The following is a 17393-nucleotide window of genomic DNA, read 5'->3' as shown; positions in this document are numbered from 1 at the left end:
ATAAAAATTGTTCTTGCATTATGGGTTTTAATATTTATTTTAACTTTCTGAAGAACTGAAGAAAAGGCTCATTTATCAGTGGCACATTTCAGCAGGAGAAATTTGCTTCTGTAGGGGTGCCTGTCAGCTGCTCTTAGGCAGAGAATGGCAGCAGGTTTCCCTATTGTCAAAGTTTGTGCTTCTGGTACAAACTTTGCCTATTTGTACCAGAGGTCTCAGTTAGGTCAGGGTACCCTGCTTGCTGAAACAGGCTGCAATGAGGTTTCCAAGCTGACACTACTAAAATGCTGTAGCAGAAAGAAAAACTGTGACTTGTGAACTGAAATGAGGCTTTTAATAACTGCAGAAGCAAAATAATACATCCTATTCATCAGCGATGTTCAGAAGGGTCATAGTGTAAAACACATCTCAGAATCATTGATTAGACATCTGCCAGAGAAAGGCAAACAAACCTCAAAGGAGAAGACATTTTTCAATCAGTAGTGCTCAAAACACTGCCCATGGAAGCTGTTCCATTACAAACAGCTCTGTTTCCTCTGCTGAAGGTATAGTGGAAACATCTCATTTTTATTTAGCTGATCAGACAACCATTTCTTTGCAAAGTGGAGTGTGCTATAAAACATGCGGAATGAGGTCTTTAAGAAGTTATACATTTTCTGGGACAGTTTTTAATTTTAGACGTCTGAGTCTTATTACTGTCCAGTCAGAGCTTGCTGGCACTTGGGGAGTGCCAGCTTCCTCAGTGTTTGAAGTGACAACTACATGAACTGTGACATTTTAAAAGCATGATGTCTGCTAGGCATTTCTCAAAAGTTGTATGTGTTTGTTAAGTCCATAAATCTTCATGTCCACTTGCTGCATTACAGTTTTAAATTCAGATTCCAACTTTTGCTTCTTTTTGCCAAAAAAAATGTATATGCCAGTGTTTAATATTTCACTGCAAATTTATTAAAACTGGGAGAACTCATGCAGAGTAAGACTGAGACAGAGGGTGTGTCTATACTGCAGCCTGGAGGTGTGATGTGACTTGAGCAAGCACCAGGAGTAGCTGTCATCTGGCCTGCTGGGTACTGATAACAGTGCAGTGATGGCAACAGAAGGCTGAGGAGCCCATGGAGATCTGGTGTGAACCTTCCCATCCTTTACAAGAACTCTGAGGCTGCTGGCTTCAAGCTGGGTTGGAGAGTTTTCATGAGCTGCAATCCTCTCTGTGTTTCTGCAGGTGGACAGACAAAAGCAAAAGGAGACCATATTAGAACTTTTAATATACTGTATTAGTACTTTGAACTTCTTTACTGTGCAGTGACCACACACTGGAACAGAATATCCAGAGAGGCTGTGGAGTCTCCCTCATTGGAGGTGTTCAAGAACTCTCTGGACGCATTCTGTGATTCTGTGCCTCTTGCTGAGCCCATCTGACTAGAGGAGATTCAGCTCTTCTGAAGAGGAGAGTAAGGGAGCAGGAGAGGCTCTGGGATGCCTCAGGACCTGCTGGGTGAAAAGCTGTGAGGAGGCAGAAAGAAGAAGGTATAAGAAATGCCCATGGGGCCATAATATCTCATGTGTAGACTGTTCCCTCTACTACATGCTATGGGGCTGGGCCAGGCAAGCTGAGAACAACCAAGGGGAGGCACCTTCTTACCCAGAAGGTGAGACAACATGGGATGACACTGCTACAGCATGTAATGATGGCCAAAATATAAAAAGGATTCAAGAAGGAATAACATTTTTTTAAAGTTTGTATTAATCCCTGTGGTGGGGACATAACCTGAAGCTCCACTAGGAATCCACAAGGCATGAAGCCCCATGACTGGATGGTTTGCCAGGAAGGATAACTCTTCACTAACTCCATGGCTTATGTTCTTTCCCCAGACACCTACAGAGAGCTGCAAAGGTCCCTCCTGGCAGGGCAGCCTCCCAGTCCGATCTGTTCTGACAGCTGCATGTAGCTCACCCCCCAAACAAACTGGCTTCCTCCATATATATGTGTTCATTTCTAGTGAACAACTTGCCAGTGAGACAAAGTGGCAATGAACCATTTGTATAATGACAGTCTACAAGAGTCACAGATCTGGGACACAATAAGACATTGTTTTTTACATTGTTTGAACAAGCAGAGCACAGAAAGAACCAGAGTGAGTGCTGCTCTAATAGCTCCAGAGTACATCTGCAATACTGTATATTTAATAGGAAATGTGCTTGACAGAGTGGATCAGACCAGTGGTCTACTGTCTTCATCAGTAGTTATTCCCAGAGAGTTCACAGGAATGTGAGAGATATCCCACAACAGACCACTAGAAAATAATCTATTCGTAAGAAAACCATCTCCTTAACTCACTTTGTTTAATGATGTCCTCCCTACTTTGAAGGCTGATACCTTTTCCACTTTGAACCTCTTATTATTCATATAAATTCCAAACCCTGCAGAGCGGTTGGCCTCAGTAATACTTCCTGGCAGAAAGTTCCACAGGTTAATTATGTGCTAATTATTTCCCATGTTCCCTTTAAAATACCTGCATCCAAGTCAAAGAAAATGCTCACCTCCCTTTGGTTTCAGTGGACTCAGGGGCTCTCGGCCTTGGCAGCTGGGGGTGGCACTGACAAGGTGGTAAGGCATCCAGCTATACATGCAGCTTACATTAAATGGAGCATACTCCAGCTGCCCTCATTTTTGATAGAGATCTGAGCGCTGCAGAGATTTAAGGTTCCCCACAGTGATCCATCATGGCTCTGGACACAAGCAGAGCTGCATTCTGGGATGTGCAGCTCCCCATGGAGCATTTTTCCACTCCAACAAAGAAGTCATTGTGTGTCTCTGTGTGTGTGTGTGTGTGTGTGGGGTGAACAGGGAGCAAGGCACAGCACACTGACTGTTACCTGCAGATGTATTGAGTAAATTGCTTCTGTCCCATCCTCAAGGCAAATTGTTAAATGCTTGCTTGTGTCTGACATGAGGATGCTGGGCTGGTGCTTTGATTGGTGCCTTCGTGCAGGTCCAGTTTCACACCACAGCTATTCTGACCCACTGTCAACCTGAAAGAGATGGCCCAGCTCTCCCTCACCGGTCCACTGCCACCCATCTCCAATGAGTCCCTTGTGCTGGGACCACAGGACCACTCCTGTAGTGACACATCAGCTCACTGAGTAACCCGAGCAGCAGGGCAGCAGCTGCTCCTGGTGGCACTGCCATGGCTGGTGTGATGGGACACACGCTGGGAGCACAGGGCCACAGGTCTCACAGAAACTCACAGCCAGGGGCACGGGAGATCAGTGTCAGCTCCTGAAATTTTTATGCAGTAGGTCAGATGAGGAACCTGATCCAGCTTAAAGCTAACATGACCTTAAAACAGAAAAATACCTTAAGACAGGCTGAATGAGAACAGTTTCCTTGCCCAGCTCAGTGTGCCGGGGCAGGAACACAGTGCTGGGAGGGCAGGAAAGCAAGGTTGGATGTCAGCCTACACAGTGATTAGATTACAGGGATTGAAAAATGATAATCTTTTTCACCTTTTAGTCCTTTCATTTGGGAAAGTTTAAACATGCTACCGACAGAGCCAGCAGCCTTGGGCTTGCACAGCATGTTGTGCACAGATGCTGGCCCCTCAGTGAGGCTGAGGGTCCCAGCACAGGCTGCACTGATCCCTCCACAGCACAGGGGCAGAATGTGAACGGGAACATGAGATCCAGCAGGAGTCCAGATAAGGGGAGCCTTGCAAAGAAAAGGAAAACAAGCAGCGCAAGAGAGTTTAGGGACATGAAATCAGAAGAGAACGAGGTGAGCAAGAAGCAGATTTGCTTTCCAGGGTACTCAAGCTTTATCACAAGAGCTCTGAAACACCACATGTTCACTGGTCCTCTCCCTCTGGGGACAGTAGCTGCTCAGACATGGTGGGAGGTGACATCTGATAGCCTGGAACCTCTCACCCAGGTCTGAGAGACCAGACCAACACAATGGCCCTGCTAGACAGGATGGGCATTTTTTGCAGACCAGAACACCAAAGCTATTATTACTGTGCTTAATGTCACCAGAGTTTCAGTCTTATCTTAATGGATAGGCTGGCCCTATTTTTAGAATCAGTCAAGAATCTAAGATCAGCTCACAAACCAGTTTCCTCCAACACCCAGGTTACATTGCTTCAACTTTGAGGAAAGAGAATAAACCCAGAGACTGAAATTTCAAAATAGAAATACATGAACAGGGATATTTTAGGATATAATTTTCACAGGTCATGGAGTGCTTGATGGATGTGTCTGATGTGTGTCAGAACTGCTGGCTCCTGATCCAGTAGCCATTTCTTTCCATATTTCCAGAGGCAGAATATTTTTTCCACAATCTTAGTGATACATTAAGGATGGCAGCAAAGGGACAAGGAGCATTGGCTCTGCACCTATTGGAGCTTTCCTAGGGAATGGTGCAATGACAAATTTACCCATTCCAGCCTTAAAGACAAAGTCTGAAAACCCAGGCTTCATTCTTTCCCTCTGTAAATGTTGGGTTTTCCTAGCAAGCCAAAAATCATAGCACCTAAATACTTGGGAGAGAACAGTCATCAAGAACAGTATAAGCACTTTTGCTACACCTTGGCATTAGCAGTGACTGCACTGTTTTCTTTAGAAGCTTCCGAGTGGCAGGAAAGTGGATATAAAAAAAGAAGAAATAGTTAGAAATTGTACAATATTCAAGCAGACTGTAATAATGTTAAATACCATTTTAAAGCCCCTAAACTACTTTAAAAACAACAAAAAAGGGACTGATTTACAATCTGCTTCACAGCTGAAGGGTGGAGTCCAGTAGGAATATTTGCCTTTGGATATGCTATTAAAATAACAAACGTATATTAATCCAGTCTTGAACCTAACTGCCAACATTTTGAGTGTATCCGTCTGTTAACAGTACAGCAGAACAGTCAAAACAGACTTTATTTTAAAAAGGAATAAAAAGATGAAGGCACCACTAAGACAGAAGTCAGTTATTCATTATAATACTTTTTGCAGCAGTGCCTCATTTCAGAAGCTGGAGAGCTGGTGGTTTTCTTTGCTTTGTCGTCAGATGTTTGACTTGCAAGTCATAGGAGAACAAGTCATGTGCACATCCACTTACAGCATGTGTGCGTAAATGAGTATATATACAGGTATATATGAACTAAAGATTGAATTAGTAAACTTTTTTACTTGGGGAAGATATATGAGGTATAGACACAAGTCCCAATGCACAGAGAAAATCATATTTTGATCATGGTTCGTGGGCACCATGATAGAATTTGGCCACCAATCATGAACTCTCTTGTGACCAGCTTATCACAATGTCAGCAGCTCATGGGAATGAAGGAAGAGAGCATGCTTGCTTCTTTGAACTACCTTCAAAGCCATGGAGCAGAGCAAGCATGCTTGAATTGAAGTGTTACATGGTGGGGCACAGTCATGACTGGCAAGCAAAAGGGGAAAGAGCTGCCTAACACCAGCAGCTCCCACATTTCACTGCCCTGTAGGAAGAGATGAACTGCTAGAGCAAAGTGAGTGACTGTGAGAGACAGAGCAGCTCAGTGACTCTCTGCAAAGCTCAGCCGATCAGCTCACAGTGCTAACAGCCTTGCTCAAAATTGCTAACAGATTGCAATGATTCACACCACACAGAGTACTGGGAGTGAGCTGAGCTGTCTCTTATGGAAACCATTACAGAGCAAACCACTGGGCCCTATCTTGTCTGCCTAAACGAACAGAGCTTGACTGAGTCAGCAGAGGTTCCTCTTTTACATGAGCAAAGAATGTGGCCCCCCTGCTTCAAGCCCCCAAAACATGCCAAAACTGTCACCTTTAAGGTCTAAGTGATCAAGATTTCCTCTATACCTCCCCAACAATTCTTTCACCAAGTTCCCCAAACAGGAGACCAAAATAAATTGAAATATTCCAGCCCATACTTCAACAAAAATTAAATAATAAAAAAGACAGACTTACAGCAAGAGAACAGGTTGTGCTTGATTCTTGGTTCCAAACTCTTCCTCAGTGAGAAGTTTGATTTTTGTCTGTTTCACATGCAGTTGTAGACAACGTGGTGGAGACACAGGCCTGCCCCAGCACCAGTACCTGGCAGATGACACAAGGCACATGACAGGAGGAAAACACCTTTCTGTATATGCTGGGATCTTGAAGGACCAAGCTGCTTATTGCCCTCACCACTGCCAGTAGTTTGTGACTAAATAATAACATCCAACGATGTCAGTAATATCTTTTTACTATAGGGATTACTCTAAAAATGTGGGAAGAAACTTCTCCTTCACCACATAACTTTGAACACAAAAAGCAGAAGTCTAAGGGCATAAGCACAGGCAATTCTAAAATAAAACAATTTATTATAACAAAGAGGTCCCCTACACAACTGTCCCAAAAGTACTTGTTGAGCATCCCTCATTGCTCATGGCAGAATAGGAACATTTTGGGTTGAAGACAAGTGCTGTCACCATTCTTTTGTTTAGCTTCACTGTACAGAAAAGCAGCCCTCCTCCTCAGCACCATTGTCCAGTTAGCTTTCTTCTGGCACATCCATGTCAAATTCAGGATGACACTGACACCTATCTGGGTCAGTCAGCTCCAAAATGACAGCTCTCACTTTAATGACAAAAGTTTATAATTATGTGGTAATTATCTGTGACTTGGGCTTCTGGGTACCATCCTTACGTAAAGCAAAAGAAAATGCTGGTGAGCTCCTGAGCACATTGAAGCCGTGGGGTCTGATGGATTGATGGGCTGAGGCCAAGAGCAGAGGTTCAAGGCCAATTGCTGCATTTGGCCACAACAGCCCCAGGCAGTGCCACAGGCTAGGACAGAGTGGCTGCAAAGCTGCCTGGTGCAAAAGGAGCTGGGGGTGCCCTCTGAACAGGAGCCAGCTGTGCCCAGGGGGCCAAGAAGGCCAATGGCATCCTGGCCTGTGCCAGCAATGGTGTGGCCAGCAGGACCAGGGCACGGATTGTCCCCATGATTGTCAGCACTGGTGAGGCCACACCTCGAATCCTGTGTTCAGTTCTGGGCCCTCAGGACAAGAAAGACATTGAGGGGCTGGAGCATTGAGGGCAACAGAGCTGGAGAAAGATCCAGAACACAAATCCTACGAGGAGCAGCTGAGGGAGCTGGGGGTGTTTAGCTTGGAGGAAAGGAGGCTCCAAAAGGACCCTGCTGCTTTCTACAACCACATGAAAAGAGCTTCTAGCCAGGTGGGGATTGGTGCCTTTTCTCAGACAAGAAGTGATAGGACAAGAGGACATAGCCTCAAACCATAGGAGGTTTCAATATCAGGAAGAAATTGTTCTCTGAAGGAGTTGTGTATTAGGCTGCCCGGGAAGTGGTGGAATCACCATCCCTGGAGGCATTCAAGAAATGACTGGACATGGCACTTAGTGCTGTGGTCTGGTTGACAGGGAGGTGATCAGTCCAAGATTGAACTTCATGATCTTGAAGGTCTTTTCCACTTAAATAATGTTGTGATTCTGTGACCTTTAGTATCAAAGAATCAGGATTTCAATCCATACTCTCGCTCAGTCTACAAACTGGGCTGGGCAAATTACTTAATAAACCATTTAACAATTTATTGCTTTTGAGAGAGTTACTTATTTTCCCCTGCCTTTGTTTTCTCCTCTGATAGAACACTCAGAGCTTTATAAACCATAAATAGCAAGTTTTGAAAGCATTTAGAGATCTTGAGATAACAGCACTCTACAGGTGCACGGTGTATTTATTCTTAACACTTTAGGCCAGTAGTCCTCAGCCTAGGAGCTGCAAAGCCACAGCTTATAGAATTGGGTTGCAAGTTCATTGGAAATAAAATGGCTCACAAGCAGAAACCTTGACATGAACCTAGAAGTGGTATTGGGAATGAGGTCAGGAACCTGGTGGTGAAATCAGAAGAAATGTCCATCAGTTTTGCTAGTTCCAGAAGAGCTTAAAATAGCAGGCTTTGTGCTGATAAATGTTTCCACTCAAGGCTACAATGCAAAGTCCCACAGATGTGCTTTTCTGTTGAGCTCTCCCTCAAGAACAGCAACAGAAAGTTCTGCCTATGCCAGCGATCTACTCAATTAGATTTTACTTCAATATGTGTTAAGAGATTGGAACAAGATTTTAAACAAATGTTTACCCCCAAAAAGAGCCTTAACAGACTCAAACCTGTATTTCCCATGTGTATACATCATCCAAATAATAATAATAAAAAGTCTCTGGGACATACTGTGAATATCAGTTTGGCTACCAGCTTTACTGCATGGAAAGCTTCCCAGCAGGTGGTTGTAATCCTTCTGGAGAGGAACAGGGCTGGATCAGCAGCGCCTTGGGGTGTTAGGTGCCCGTCTCTTATTGGATTTACACTGTGATAATCTAAGCACAAAACCATTGCTTCTTGGGTTACTTCATTAAAAAGCTGACATTTTTGGTTTATGAAGCCATGTCTAATCTAAGTACTTGGTTTGCATTTGGTTTATCATTGGCAAACAACTGCTGTCTTCAGCTTTTACAAAGCTTACTGGTTTTCCCTGGGCGTTAGACTCTCTATTTGTCCTAAAAGCATATTTCATTTTCCAGAAACATTATGCCCTGGAAAACATTTTTCATAGGGCAATAATAAATAAATAAATAAATCTCCCTCTCCAAAGGGTTTTCATTTGTCACATATAATTTATGCCCACATAAGATTCGTTCCTTAAAATAAATACTGAAACCTCAGAGAGTGCCCTTGTTCAGGTCTGCAAAGGGAAAAAGTGCGGTGCAAATGGGAGTGGTGGCTCAGAGCAGCCTGAGCCCCAGTGGTACCCTCAGAGAGCAGAGCAGCAGAGCAGGGTTTTTACTGGCCTCTGTTGTGTCTGTTGAACTGTTGCTCCGTCTTTAGTGAAATCTCAAGCAACAGGAATCTTCTATTAAAACCACCTGCACAGCTTTGTCAGCCGAGCTCCGTGCTGTCAAGTGACTTAGCTTCTTAAGCCAATACAAGTCATTAAGAAGAAGGTGAATTAGAGATTTAGACGTTGCCGATAGTAACTATCTCTGATCAATTGATATCTTCCTCTGATAGAGCGGCGCTCCCCGGCCGCCCCCTCCCCTGCCTCATCCACAGAGCCCGACCCCTGGATCTAATTAGGGCTGAGGAACACCAGGCCCTCGTCAGCGCTGAAAGGCCATCAGTAGGCCTATCCATTAATAACTCTCCTGTGCGCTGTACATTGTAATTGTCAGACTGCAATTTACAGTAATCCTCCAATGCAAAAACTTAAATAGCTGCAGCTGATTTGAAATTCATACAACCAGTTGAAAGAGAGAAAAACAAGATGCACGGGTTAAAAGGCCAAATTGTGCAAGTGTGTGCGCTGAGTGACAGACATTTTAGTACTAGCCTGGGACCATATTTTAAAAGGTCACTGAAAACTTTTGGCTTGGGCCCTCTGACAAACAATGAACTTTCCATATATTTATTTGCCATCTCTTTGTTTTTACAGCAAGCAGAATAAATGAGTTAAATGACGTTGTGCGGGTCTGCACATTGTCAGCACAGGTTATAAGTCATTATTAAACTCCATCAAATCAGACCAAACCCGGTCTAGGCAATGAGACTAAAAGTTATTTGCATTCCTTCTGTCATAAAAAATCATATCCCCTTACCCAAGACTTTCGTTTCTTTATTAAATGCAGCCACAAGAGTATTTCAGGTCTGGCAATGTGAGCTCAGGAAAACCTACTCTGTATAACTCAGTGTAACAGCTTAGAACCGATTCCACTAAAATGTCCCAGTTGAGTGTATCTGGGCACTCAATCAAGACACACATATTACTTTTAAATAAGATTAGCCTTTATATTTTGCTGCTTAAGTTAAAACTTTTCATGTCATTCTCTCATTTTACGTAAACTCCAACATAATTCTGTTTTAGAGAATACTTCAAACAAATTAAAATCCTCAACTTGAATGTGTCTAGCAAAACTCACCTAATGGCATAGCAAGCTGTTTGGTGACACTAAAACACTTTTAAATAAGATGAATTTTCCCTGCGTTGCCCTGGCTTTGTAATTACTGCTGCTGAACAGCAGACGCCTTTGGTTACAATGGCAAAAGCAGCGGCTTGTGCTCTGAAACTTATTTGACAAATAACTTACAAGTGACCTGCAACATCTGTTTAAAAAATCGTCCTTTCGTATCTGCCTCAAGTCGAGTTCAGCATCAATTATGAAATGCAAACATATCATCTGGGGCCAAGGGCAGCTTTTACACATACACAAGGCTCGGCATGGGGAGGGGGCGGGCTGCAGGCGCCTTCATACACCATTCAGGGGAAAGAAAATGTGCGAGTGAGATTCCATCCCAGCTACCAGCTTGCAGCATCACCATCCCAGCTACCAGCTTGCAGCATCACGCCAGTGAGACCCAGTGGTGCTCAGCCATGGGCCTGATGCTGGGTGCTCAGCTCCTGGCACTCAGGAGGGCATGAGCCCTGGTGGGGTGGGACTTGGAGAGCTGGGCAGTGATGACCAAGGACTTTCAGCCCCCCTGGACATCAGCTGGAGCAGCAGGAGCACAGAACCTCCGACACCCGGCCATGAGCTCGGCTCTCTGGAAGGTGCCAGCAATGGCCATGGAGGTGTGGGAGTCACATCCACCCCTCTGGAGCTGAAACACTGACTTAGCAAGCAAAGGACTCCACACTCCAAAGAACACCAGCAAAAGGCATTCATAAAACTAATGACAGCCTGGTTTACACTCACAAAATCCTACAGTGATGGAGGTGATGCTCTTCAGCCTCTAAAGCTCTCCTCAACCCTGCCTCTCCATAGTTTAATACTGTGCTGCTTGGCATAACATCAGCTCAGGCTGAGATTTAGATCATGGTACAAATGCAGAGGGGAGAGTGAAATAAAGCTTCTCTCTTCTTCAGAGATTGGAAAAATTTTTCAAGTTCTTATAAGCCTTTTTATGTGGAAGTCAGTAAAAAATAAAAATAAGAAATTCTGACTGTATGTAATCCCGAATTACATTATTTTGGATCTGATTTAAAAGCTATACTACGAGGTTTGATCCAAGTAACATGTGCAGTACAGATATCCCTTCACATCAATAAATATAAATAGTTTAACTATTGAATATAAACTTTTAGAGAACTATTTCATTATTGCAATCCAAATAGTCTGCTTCTAACTTATGTGAAAGCACATGTAAAATACAGGTTGAACAACACTGAAAATATTGATTTCTGCAGCTTTAAAAGATATTTGCTTGTAAGAGATCAAAGGCAGATCTAAAAGCTTACTTGTGCAGGTCTCTTTTCCTCTCTGCTGCTTTTTTCATTTACCTTCTTATACAAGAACTTAATCAGCCACCAAGCTCAACCATCAAGTGATAACATTTCTGCAGCTAATTGTAGCTTATTGGAGTCTAGTAAGGAATATTATTAAACTGTCCTATAACTCACGTTTTGTGTGAAAAACTGGGACTTGAAAAACACCTGCCCAAACAATTCATAAACACACAGCACAGCAAATACCTATGGTAATTCACTGGATTTACAACCGTCATATTATATTAAACATACAGTATCAAAATTTATCACCTATTACACAGATTCCTGTTTTAATAATATCTTGTTCTTGTACAATTGCACCTTCTCTCCCAAAGGGTCCCAAAGCACTTTAAAATCATGCATACAGGAATTGCTTCATTCGCTGTGGAAATACAGCTGCCCCTGGGGTGGAGCGGGGTTAGGGGAGCAGAGGAATTGTGCACATTGTGCTCAGTCACTATAAACACTGACACACAGAGATGATGACTGGGGATGGGGAGCACAGAAAATCATACCCAGGTCTCAGGAGCATCGTATAAAAGGTACGATCACAATTGCAGGTGAGGGAGGTGCACAGACAGCTGTGGCAGGGCTCAGCACAGTTTGGGGCATTCTTGCCCTAGCCATCACTGGGGGAAATCCTACCATCACTGTGAGCAATCCTGCCATCACTGGTGAGCAATCCTGCCATCACTGTGAGCAATCCCAGCATCTCTGTTGAGCAATCCTGCCATCCCTGTGAGCAATCCCGCCATCTCTGGTGAGCAATCCTGCCATCACTGTGAGCAATCCCACCATCACTGTGAGCAATCCCGCCATCACTGTGAGCAATCCGCCATCACTGTGAGCAATCCCACCATCCCTGTGAGCAATCCCGCCATCACTGTGAGCAATCCTACCATCCCTGTGAGCAATCCCGCCATCACTGTGAGCAATTCCACCATCACTGTGAGCAATCCCACCACCACTGCAGGGCCAGCCCTCAGCTCCAGCCCTCAGGCAGTGGGCCATGGACAGGGATACAGGGATGAGCTCCCCGTGGTGCAGCTCAGGCTGGTGAGGGGGTTGAGCTGAAAGTTTGAAGGCTCTGTCTCCAGGATCACCACCTGCAGTGCCCAGATCCCCCAGAGATAACCCCAGCTGTGTTTCTAGGAAACCACAGGAAAATGGGAGCGTGCTGATAGATATCTCTGTGGTGGGCAACGGGATGAAATTGTACAAAAATAATGCAATATTAGAAGAGATCAGGAAATGCATGAATGTTTGCTGGGCTGTTTACTCAGTTAGAAGTTGCCTGTCAAAGACTGCTGCTACCTACACCACGGCAAAATGTTTGTGCTCCTCAGCTGGCTCCAACTGCAGCTTCATCTCCTTCATACCTACCATAATTGCCAAAGTAGTCTCTTGTGCCTTCATGTCAGCCCCAAATCTCTCCAGCTCCTTCTCATTCAGGACCTTCTCTAACCCTCTTCAATCCAGGCAAGGAATCAACTTCCGAATCATTAGATTTAGCTTTACAAGGAAATCAAGTGAGAAGCTTAAAACTGGCTTAAAACTGAAAATCGCTACCAATGGATTTACTCCAGTCTACTAGATTAGTCTGGTTCTGCCTGTTTCCACCACTGCCCAGCTCTTCCCCACAATGCTCACCCCTTTCTGGGGGTGTTATTTATCTGCTGGGTTGCCCAGGTCTGTTTCCTTTCCTCTGTATATTTGAAGTGTCTCTGAATCTTGGCGTTTCTTCCAGCATATTTTCAGTCTGCACCTTTCCCTATTTGTTGATACATTTCAGGTGTTTATGCATGTCCCCCATCACTCCTTGCCTCAGTGATTGCAGTTTCTGGGATTTCCTGACACACATCAACACAGTATCCTATAGAAAAAGCAGCTGCTGTATATCTAGCATGGACTGTGTACTCACATCTAGTTTAGTACAGCCTATGTGCCAGAAGGCTCCGCTGTGATTTATTCAGCTGCTGCATTAAGTAACCCTTCACCTTAGCTAACCTGCCAATAAACCAACATCACTTTACAAGAAACCTTCCACAGAGGTTGCTGTATGGTTATTTTACACTAAATTGAACAGCTTGCAATTAAATGTTGAGGAAAATAAGGATTTCCTTCTCAATGTGCATGCACAAGGATGTGTGTTTGATTCAGCCCTGCAAGGTGGATGGGAAAGGTCTCATTGCCTTTCTCTGCCTTGTTGTACCTTCTGAGAAGAGGGGAATTCTTTGGGAATTCAGCCCTCTGTGACAGGCAGTATATTCAGTGCTCTGTGCAGGAACTCTCCTACTGACAGATTCCACAGAAAGAGCAACTTTTTAAAGCCCAACAAAGGCATTTGGTCCAGCTAAAAATGGTTACTAAATCTACCACGGATCCCTTCCCATCTCCACCAGGAGCAATTTCCACACCATTGTTGAGGCAGAGTCCCAGGAAGGTATGCCCTTGTTCTCTGTGAGGTTTTTGCTGGCAGAGCCCTGCACAGCAGCCAGACCAGGGAGCACAGCTGCCTATGCCATGCTTGTTTGTATAATGAGCTCTCTTTTGCCTAGAGCACATGTACTATGTAAAGCTGGGAAAAAGGTGGTGAGTGTTGCTGGCAGGGACATAATGCCCTGCTATTTCAGCTAGAATCACCCTGAAAGCAATAATTTCTTAACTTGAAATTGGTGCTGCAAAATAGCATAAATTGGTATGGTTGTGTGAGAATAGGGAAGATCTTGGAATAGGCAGAGAAGCTGTGGATGCCCAGTCCCTGGAAGTGTTGAAGGCCAGCCTGGATGGGGCTTTGAGCAAACTGGGATGGTGGAAGGTGTCCCTGACCATTGTGGGGCAGGGTGAAACTACATTTTAAGATCCCTTTCATTCCAAACTATGACTCTAATCTTAACCATCAAGCTCCTGAGGCTCTAAGGGTTCCATTCAGACACTTTCGACAGACAGGTCTTGTCTAAAGTCAGGTGGTAACTGGAGAATGAATACACAAAAGTAAAGATAACTGATCTAAGTGGCTGTGGTATAAGAACATGGGAGCAGATGTCTGTGCTTAACAAGAAGTGTTTGCTGCTTTTTGTCTAATGATGGTGGTGAGACAGGCAACACATACAAATAGCTCTGCTCTTCTCTTGATGTTGCTGTATAGATGAGAAGCTAAGTAAAGTTAAAAGTCTTACCCTACCAGTGATGTGAAAATGCCACTCAAGCACTTCTGTGAAAACTACTTTTTTAAAGGAATATACAGTTGAGGACTGGACTGGTGATTCTGCAGCCTCCTCATGGAACTCAGTGCCTCAGTTAGGTAAGTCTGCAACTTATCACCAGTTTATTACAAATGCTGGCACAGCTGCAGCAGTTCATCTCCCCTGCTTCAGGCCAAGTGGCTGTAAAGAAGAGAGGATGACCCTCACTTTGGCGAGAGATGAGAGAGGTCCTGGAGTAACAGGTGATTTCCTGGCCATGCTGCCCTCTGATGAAATATTTTCTCTTTGTTCCATCACTTACCCTGGAAGAACGTTTCCAGCTTCAGGCTACTCTGTGAGATCCATGTCATCACCTGAGTGCCATCCTGAGGTTAGGGAGGAAGAGGATTCATTCTCATTCAACTCACCTCATTTTGAGAGGGTGATCTCAGCCAGGAAAACCAAATGGTGCCCTGCAGCTCCACTGACAGCACAGAAATGGGTGGGAATTAGCCCCAACACTGTCTGCAGAGGGCATGCCTGAATTGTCGTAGAATCATTGAGTTGTTTAGGGTAAAAAAGATCTCAAAGATCATCAAGTCCAACCATTAACCCAGCAGCACTGTGTTCACTACAAAACCATGTCCCAAGTGCCACATCCATGCCTTTTGAACACTTCCAGGGATGGTGATTCTACCAGTTCCCTGAGCAGCCTGTTTCAGTGCCTGACCACTCTTTCAGTAAAGAGTTTTTCCCTAATATCCAACAACCCACACAGCTCAAGGCCGTATCCTCTAGTTCTGTCACTTTTTACCTGGGAGAAGAGACTGGGTTATCTCAGAAGCAGGCAGCTAGGGAGTGTGCCACATTTTATTGAAAAGCTTGAAAAAATAGAAGCAGAACAGCAGAGGCTGCCTTTGCACATCCCTGTGTCTCTCACCTGGTGCCTGACACCTGGAATTTACACTTATCATGTCTGAAGGACCTTTGTGTTAAATTCAAATGCACACAAGTTACAGACCCCAAGTGGATGTCTTCCCAGTGACTTCAGTGAGAGCCAGACAGGAACTCAGAACTACAGGAAATTTTCAAGCTAACAGAAGAAAATTACTTCAATTTAAAAGCTAGCATGAGACTTCCAATAAAATACACATAAAAAGTCATGTTAAAAATATAGTATAAGCCAGGTAAGTGGAGATGGCTAAGCAGCAAAGTAAATGATACTGTTTCCATAAAACTGGGAAGGTTCTTGGTTATTTTACTCACCAAAATGAAATTATTGTTCACATTCTACAATAAGGAAAGACCTAATCACTGCTATGAGGAAAATAAAACGTGCTTACATGTCAGTACTGCCTGTGTCCACTGACATGGAGATTTCCTCTAAGGAACAGATCCTGCACCTGGACTCTGGCAGCAGTGCTAAGGGAAGCCCATACATTCACCAAACCCACTCCTCTGTGTTTTTGGATTTGGAGTTATGATTAACTTTGTTACTGCCTCTTTTCAGACAAGCATTGTCCAAAACTTGATCCCCTCAGTTTTCAAACTCCTTTTTTTGGTATGATCTTAGTTGAGAGTAATAACAGCTAACTAAATGCATCTTATTTCAATGGCTGCAATTATGAAACACATTTTTTCTTGTAATAAGGAGATGAGAAACCAGTACCTGTAGACTCTTCCACAGACAGACAGGTATGTTCTCTCTTCAATTCCTATGAGGTGAGCACTGAGGATTGTCAGAAGGACAGAGAGCAGAGCTTTAAACTGGCATTAAAGAAGGAAAGGGGCAAAACCAGGCTCATCAGTTGTTGGGAGTTTAGCTGCTAGAGAATGTAAAATTACAAAGCTGTGGCTAATTCCAAGTCCTGCACCTGCTAGATAGCGTGTCCTTGGGCCTAGCTGCAGTAGGATAACAAACAGTGAAAGAGACATGAGAAAAGAGAGATGTAACCCCTAAGGAATGAGGAAGAGTTGACAGTATAGTTTAACCAATAGATTGCTTGGCTTACAGAATATTCATAAGCTTATTATTTGCTGTATAAGTGTCTGATGCTCTCTTCAATAAACGGAACTTGCTTATCACTCATATTGAGTGTCTGAGTCTCCCCTCACCGACAAATAGCTCATCCCCGACAAAGGCCTCATTTCTGCAACAATCAGTGATGAGTGATGGGATGATTTGCCAGAACTTGAGGAAAGGAGCACTAATGGGATCTCTCAATGTGCTTCCCCAGGCATTGGCTAAGCTGCACCACACCTGAAATGTTTCTACACTAATGCACACACCATGAGGAGCAAAGGAGGAGCTGAAGGCTTTGGCCTAGTCCCAGAGATTTGACATCACTGACGTAAGTGAAAACTGGTGGGATGAGTCCTGTGACTGGAATGCCCTGTTAGAGGGTTCCAGGCTCTTCAGGAGGGACAGGCAGGGCAGAAGAGGCAGGCAGTGGTACTGCAGGTAATAATAGAATGTATGGAGATCACAGCTGGCAACGGCACAGCTGAGAGCCTCTGGGTAAGAATCAAGAAGCAAACAAATAACATGGATGTCATCATGAGAGTCTCTAATGAACCTCCCAGCCAGGACAATGGCAATGACAAATTATTCTGAGCAACAAAGTGTCATTTTCAAGTCAACTTCCTTTGTCCTTGTGGGAGCTTCAACTTGCCAGGAATCAATCGGGAGCATCACACAGCTGGTACAACCCAGGCCAGGAGATTCCTAAAAAACCTGGATGACTTTGTGAAACAGGTCCTAAGTGAGCCAACTCAGAAAGGCACCCTCCTTGATTTGCTGCTTGCCAGCAGAGAGGATCTCAGAAACCAAGTGGAGACTGGTGACCAAAACTGATCAAGTTTGAAATCTCTGGTGACATGAGGAAAAGCGCCAGCAAAACCT

General features: G+C 44.2%; 1 long non-coding RNA gene across 1 annotated transcript; it reads right to left on the bottom strand.

The window, feature by feature from the left end:
• Positions 1-314: 314 nt before the first annotated feature.
• Positions 315-16338, bottom strand: LOC135449177 (uncharacterized). Its single transcript, XR_010440680.1, has 3 exons — positions 16161-16338; positions 5956-6084; positions 315-1216 (listed from the first exon to the last, which is right to left on the bottom strand). It is a non-coding gene; the product is annotated as an uncharacterized LOC135449177 (long non-coding RNA).
• Positions 16339-17393: the final 1055 nt, after the last annotated feature.

This window comes from Zonotrichia leucophrys, chromosome 5 (assembly GCF_028769735.1).
Source record: "Zonotrichia leucophrys gambelii isolate GWCS_2022_RI chromosome 5, RI_Zleu_2.0, whole genome shotgun sequence".
In the NCBI taxonomy this organism is placed as follows: Eukaryota; Metazoa; Chordata; class Aves; order Passeriformes; family Passerellidae; genus Zonotrichia; species Zonotrichia leucophrys.
This window is presented reverse-complemented; position numbering and strand designations above follow the sequence as displayed.